Source organism: Giraffa tippelskirchi, chromosome X (genome assembly GCF_054371585.1).
Source record: "Giraffa tippelskirchi isolate mGirTip1 chromosome X, T2T-mGirTip1v1.2.pri, whole genome shotgun sequence".
NCBI lineage: Eukaryota > Metazoa > Chordata > Mammalia > Artiodactyla > Giraffidae > Giraffa > Giraffa tippelskirchi.
The window spans coordinates 40614643-40621518 of record NC_137289.1 but is presented as its reverse complement, the minus strand read 5'-3'; the positions used below and the strand labels follow the sequence as shown (position 1 = coordinate 40621518).

The 6876-nt window shown below is 36.1% G+C and overlaps 1 protein-coding gene across 2 annotated transcripts in view; it reads left to right on the top strand.

Annotated features, from left to right (window-relative positions):
- Positions 1 to 4897: 4897 nt before the first annotated feature.
- The window catches only part of LOC145537072 (plastin-3-like), a 45451-nt gene continuing 43472 nt past the window's right edge, over positions 4898 to 6876 (top strand). For both annotated transcript variants that reach the window (XM_081567586.1, XM_081567587.1), the window contains exon 1: positions 4898 to 4982. The gene's annotated coding sequence lies outside the window, so the exon portion shown is untranslated. The remainder of the gene's footprint in view (positions 4983 to 6876) is intronic.

Here is a 6876-nt window from a genome sequence, read left to right as displayed (position 1 = left end):
TAGTATTAAATGTTATCCTTGTGTGACTGTATTTTCCCATTCAAAAATTGGTACATATGATCTGACAGTAAGATATTTAAAATTAGAGCTATCTGAAAGGATTCATGCTGGCTGTAATAGAAGAAAACAGACAGTTCTGTGAGAGTCCTGGGAAAAAGAATTTTTCCCTCAGGTGGGGATCATCCAAAGAGGCTTTCTCAAAGATTCTTTTGAAAAGTAGCTGGGAGAGGAGATGCCCTGATTGGGGCAGAGGTTATCTTTACAGAGTGTGATTCCAGAGTGTGCAGTGCATGTAATGGGAAGAAACATTGGAAAGATAGACAGGTATCAATACAGAAAAGTGTGTAGGCTTCTTGGATGTTGTGCTGAGAAGTTGGGACTTGCTTTCATAGGTAATATACCTTAGATCTGCTCTTCAGGATGTTAGCAGCATAAAGATTACGTAGGAGGGAGATAGGACTGTAGATGGATAGACTAAAAGGTCTTTAGAAAAGCTAGACTTGAAGTGATAAAGGGCTATGATAATCCAAAAGGCTTAGTGATTTACCTCAATCTCCCTTTGTTTCTTGTGACCAAACTTCTTGAATTTGTAAACCTGGAGATTGAGGAAAGTTGAAAAGGAGACTGAATTTGACAGCAGAGGTGTTCGAAAAGGGGAGAAATAACATGACAGTAAGTTCAAATGTAGACACTTAGACTTTCCTGACTGGGATTTTCCTCTCTGACCTTCCTTCTCCCTTGGCCGGAAGGTCAAGTCCAGATTTTGAGTCTCAGCCTTCTAAATTAGACCCTGACCTTCTGCTCCAACTGTGTTTGTCACAAACCCTAGGCACAGTGCTCCAACCACACTATCTTTCTCTAGCACCAGGATATCCTCTTCTCTGTGCCTAGAGTGCCTTTACCAGTGATAATCTGTCTGAGGATGTCCTCCTTACATTTTAAGATTAAGTTCAAAAGTCACCTTCTCTGGAAAACTGAAGCCCATCACTGTCACCCCACCACTGAGTGACTAGCGTGATGACATTAATACTATGTCTTTATTTTCCATCTTTGTCCCCACTGAACAGTAAAGTCTTCGAGAGGAGACTCTGGATCCTTAGTCTCTATATATGCAGCACCCAGCACGGTGCCTACACACTAAACATTCACTTAAAGCTTGAATATAAATGAATAAGTTGGGTGAGTATGATAGACATTCAAGTTGAAATCTTCTCAAGTCGTTTGGAAACATGTCACTAGAGCTTGAGTAATCAGAGTGAGAGTGGGTGAGCTTTGACTCAGAGGGTTGCATGCCCATTTGACCTGGAGACTAGTGCTGTTGATTTACCGGCTAGGGAGGAGGCAGGGTGGCAGTTTCTGTTGGTACAGTTAGGTATGTGAAGTGTGGGTGTTCTGAAGCATTGCCTGTTTTGGATAGAGGAAGGTGACAAATACACAAATACAAATAATGTATTCTTGCATGTTTTATCCACCTTCTCTTCTTCATGATTTGAACTTATCAGCTTAACTGTGTGTGTGTGACCAAATCTCTGATTTTAAGTCATCAATCAGCCTCACTTTCCCAATTCTGTTTACCTGCTAGTGGCTGATGAATAGCCCCTGCTTTTATCTTTTAGTTCCTTTCAATTTCAAGAAAAAAATACAAAATTCATAATCAACTCTTGATTATCCATGGTTGATTTTCCCACTGTGTGTGCCCTGCTGCCTGAGCCGCGGTTGCTTGTGATTGACACAGATTAGTAAATTTAGTAAGCTGCATTCCTAAAGTGAATTGCTTTAGGGTATGAAAACAGGCATTCTCTCCCCACTCCCCACCCCTGCTGCCTCCACCCCCCATCAAATGCCTTTGAGAATTTGAGTCATTGTTTCAGGTAGTTAGTTGTAGGTACACCTTTCTCAACAAAGATTTGTATTCCGGGTTTAAGTATAGTTAAATGAGCCAGTGGAGTGGTTTCGTAATTGCTGTATTGTTAGTCAAACGCTGTAATTAGGGATGACTTCATAGGCATAAGATTCCTCTATGGGTGACGCCCTGAATTCAGACCCAGTTGTATACGATATCCTTTTATGACAAAACAAACAAACAAGGTTTTGTTTGCTTTTGTTTCATTCCCTTATTTTAAAATCTGTTTTCCTGTTTAAGGAGAGAGAAGGTTTGCTTTTTTCCTGCTGTTTGCCCTTTATAGAGAAGGCCAGCACTGGAGCTAGGGAGGAAAACAGAATTTGGGACAAAGTGCTCTGCAGATGACAGAATTCAGAAAAATGGAGAGACACTGGAAGCTTTTATTTTTGATTGGTATTTCATTTGGCTAAATTTAAATGGAGGGAAAATATATAAATATATTTCTTTCTTTCTTTTTTTTAATATCAGTGCCTGCTCTCTCTCTATATAAATAAAGTTCATTTTTTGTGGGAAGACAGACTGGGGAAAAGGACACATTTTAACATATTTCAACAGTCAGACTTTCTTTTTGCCTACCAATCACATACTGTGAAATTTTATTCAGCAATAATATTTACTTTTTACCTCTTCACCTTTCATTTTTCATTGCTCACAGAAAAAAAAATGCAAAGTAGGAAGAATGTGACAGTATTGACAAGCTGTTAACTATTTTTTAAGTGGTCCTGATATAAAGTAAAAATTGGATTAAAAAAAAAACCTCCTGGCCATTCTTCAAGTTGTGTTTAGAAACTGGCCTTATGCAGGAGCCAAATCGACTCATGGGTAAAAAGTGGCTGACAAATTTTCATTAGTCCCATCCTTCTTAAATTACTTTGACTTAAAGTCTTATAGTTTTTATATATGAAGGAGATCTATCATACTCTGCAGTTGATAATTATAGGGCAAAAGACATAACTTTTCATATATTTTATTTAAAAGGTTCTTAGTAGAACTCATGCCTTATATTTATACATAGCCTCTTAATTACTTAGGCATTGATTTTTTTCTCTTTTTCTTTCATTAAGGATTTGAAGTTGCTGTATAATGCTTTATGGTTTATAGTGTGCCCTCACATGCCGTCTTTAATCTTCATCAGAACCCTAGGGAAGTAGTTATTACGGCTGTTTTCAAAGGAGGAAACTGAAGCTTAGAAAGATTAAACTCACTCACTCATAGACACACTGCTAGCAGGTCGCAGAGCCGGGACACTGATTGATCTCTTCTGATTCCACATCTCTCAGTCTTCCTGTGTTAACATACTACATCCTTGGGTGGGGAACAAGTTTGCTGCAAGTATTCAGGATTCAATCAAGGTGTTTATGGGGCAATAATCTGTTTTGCTCCCTAAACCCCAATCTGAGATGTTTTACTTATTTTGAGAGAAAGAGTACAATGAATGCCCTATAAAGAGGGTAGAGCTTTCAGTAATTTTAATTTGTACAGTTTCTAAAAATCTGATGTTCCTGGCAGTCTTCCCTAAATTGTTTAAATGTGGTATTTTCCTCCAGGATAGTAAGTACTTAATTGCTTGATTCCATCAAGTACCCGTAAGTAATCTTAAGGACAAACCTTTTTTTATTCATAGTGGGAAAAAAATCTGCATTAAATAGCTAATTTAAATATTATGATTTTTGTCAACTGAGATGTATATTGTGAGGCTTTTAAACTTTACATTGGATTTCTTGTTTTAGTTCAGGTGCTTCAGGGTAGCATTTATTTATTTACTTTCAAATAATTATAAATAAACAAATGGAGTTTATTTAAGTGGGAGACTCCTAAATTAAACTATGTTGTTATCCTGAGCTAAACAAATATTCTTTGGGTAATACATGCGTGTTACAGTTCTTTTAATTCTTAGTTGTGCCTCTTCTTGTCTCCTGTAGCTGAAAAATCTGAGCTATCAGTATAAAAGGGGTCACTTTAGGCTTTCATGATGGTATTTAGACAGGAATAAGAAATTAGGAAACTTGAAAGTGTATTTTGGCGTTTTTTTTTAATGATGCATTTTATTAATTTTTTTAAGTAAACGTGTGCCTTGAAATCATTTCTATGAGATGTATGTATTTCCTAATTTTTCAGGATGAACAAAAGTGCTCCTTTCCTGGCCTGCTTGAGATGAAATTAATAATCCTTAAAGTCTTCAGAGTCTTTGCCCCATCTCTACCTTTTACTACAACCGCTAGTTCACTTTGTGTCAAATTATAATTATCTACATCTTTGTCTTCCCCAGATTGTAAATTCTTTGAGGGTAGGAACTAGACATGTAACAGAGGCCTGGGTAAAATTGTGTGAGGATAGAAGTGCATATGTGTTGAGGGTATAAAGAAGAGGGAAGAGATTTCTACCCCGTTAGCCCTGCTGCCTGCAAAGGGGAGAACTGGGAGAGAAGGTTTGATTCAGAACCCACTGGTTAGTGGTTAGCCGAAATGAAAGGTGCTGCAGGTTGGGATTTGGGGTGGGTATGGGCTGGGTGGGAGGTAAATGTCCAGAACCACTTTTTCCTAATTTTCTCTTTTATAGAAGTGATATAACAGTATAAGAATAATATATTCTTTAAAAAAAAACAACTATATTTTAGATTATTATTGACTCGCAAATTGCCCAAACTAGATGGAAACTTTAGAAATAAAGGAGAGGCCACGTGTTTTCAATTTTCTGAGACAGTCTCACTTTAAACTTTCTGTGCCACTGTTCTGTGTGATGTCATTACTAGAGAGGGGCAATTATTTCACATTGAAAATATGATTACTTACAATATGTGTAAAGAAAATTAGAGTGAAACCTGTAGAGTATTTTGGTAATCAGAAGTGTTGACCATCATATTAGTAAAGTATAGAATATTTTAAAAAGTACCATCAGCAGGTTGCAGGCTAACTTAGGCAAAATCATTTCTTACTCTCCGTCTTGAAAATGACTGCCTTCGTATCCAATTGAAGATATTTCTTTACCCTATAGATCCTGAGACTGCTCTGAAAGGTGTTTTTCATACAGCTTATCTACTGAGAAGTTGTCCATCTTTAGTGACATTTTAACACTAGAGGTAAGAAAAGTTTTATGAACATACAAGTTTTTGAAAAGTCTGCTTTTATTTAATTTTTTAAAAATATGAGTCATTATAAATGTGTGTTGTATTAGGGTGGAAATATAGCGAATAGTATCATATGGTCATTTTAAATCTTTGCAGGGATTTGAGAAACCTGAGTTTGAATTCTAGGTCCTTGGTCTCCCTGAGCCTAGGTTATCTAATAAGAAAAAATGGAGTAAGAATATTTACCTTAAAAGGCTGTTATGAGGGTTCATAGAATTAGTAGGAATATGAATTTATGAAAGTACTGTTTTGTTGAGTCCCTTACTACATGACTGGGACTGTGGTTAGTTCTAGAAGTGACAATGATGGGTGTGCAAAAGACAGATGTGGTCCCCTCTCTTTTGAGCTCTTCTGTATTAAATATTAGGCATCACGGCAAACAGAAGAGTTGTCAAGTAATTTTTTAACTTTTAATAAAAATGTTTAAAAGATAAATATGAGATCTCAAATTTGCTTTTCATATAGTTTTTGAACTTTAACAGGTAACACATTTAGGACAGTGAAACTATCCTATATGATACTATAATGGTGTCCGTTTTGTATATACAAAATGCATAGTATGTACAACACCAAGAGTGAGCCTAATGTAAACTGTTGACTTAGGTGACAATGATGTGTCAAAGAAGGTTCATCAATTGTAACGAATGTATCCCTGATGAAGGATGTTCATAATGAGGGAGGCTGTGAGAGTGTTAGGGCAGGGGTATATGGAAACTAAATTCTCTGCTTTTTGCTCAGTTCTGTTAAAAAGGAAATTTCTTTAAAAAGATGGTGTATGTGAAAGTCGCTCAGTCATGTCCACCTCTTTGCGACCCCATGGACTGTAGCTTACCAGGCTCATGTGTCCGTGGAATTCTCTGGGCGAGAATACTGGAGTGGGTTGTCATTTCCTCCTCCAGGAGTTAAAAAGATTAAATGAGAAAAAAAAAAAAGAAAAAGACAACAAATAATCATGTGCGTTTCCTTCTGTCTAAAAGTTAATAGGTTTGTATGTGGGGATTTTCCATTGTAGTACAGACCTCCTTTCTCTATTGCAGGAATCAGTCAAGATTTTCTGTAAAGGTACCCTCATATATACTGTATGCCAAGAGGCAAAATAAGAATATTATATTATTAATGTCAAGGATTTAAATGTTGTTTCCACAAATTTTTACTGACAAAATTCAAAAAATAATAAGTATTTGAGTACTTTTTTTGGTACTACAACTGTACTGATGAGAAAAATGGAATTCTTTTGTTATTTTTCTGGGATAACATTTCATTTTATTGAAGTTCAAACATTTGACAGCAGATGTTTATCTGAAAAAAACCTTACTTAGCTTGGGGCCATACAGAAATAAGCAGTGGTCCAGATTGGGCCCATAGGCCATAGTTTGCCAAGACCTGTTTGTTGATTAAATAGGTAAAATAGGGGCAAATCAGAAAGAGTATAAGCTCAAATAATATTAAAAAGTTGTGTACACAAAGATGTGTTGATAAGCATGCTCTTGTGTGTGTTTCTGTATCACAACCAAAAATAATTTGTTTTAGTTGATTCATTCTTTAATGGGGATGATTGGTAGCTGTCGTATGCTCCTATATGAACATAAGGTTTTCCACAGTGAATGACTTTTAAATGACTTAAGGGGAAAAAATGGTAACTATGTGAGATGATAGATGTGTTAACTTACCTTATTGTGGTTAAGTTACTATATTTTCACAATATATGTATATATCAAGTTGTTATGGTGTAGAGCTTAAACTTAACACAATATTATGTCACGTATCTCAATAAAGATGGAAAAAATAGAACTAGCCAGTAAGATAGATAGATGCCAATTGAAAAAGTTATTTTTTTAAACATTTA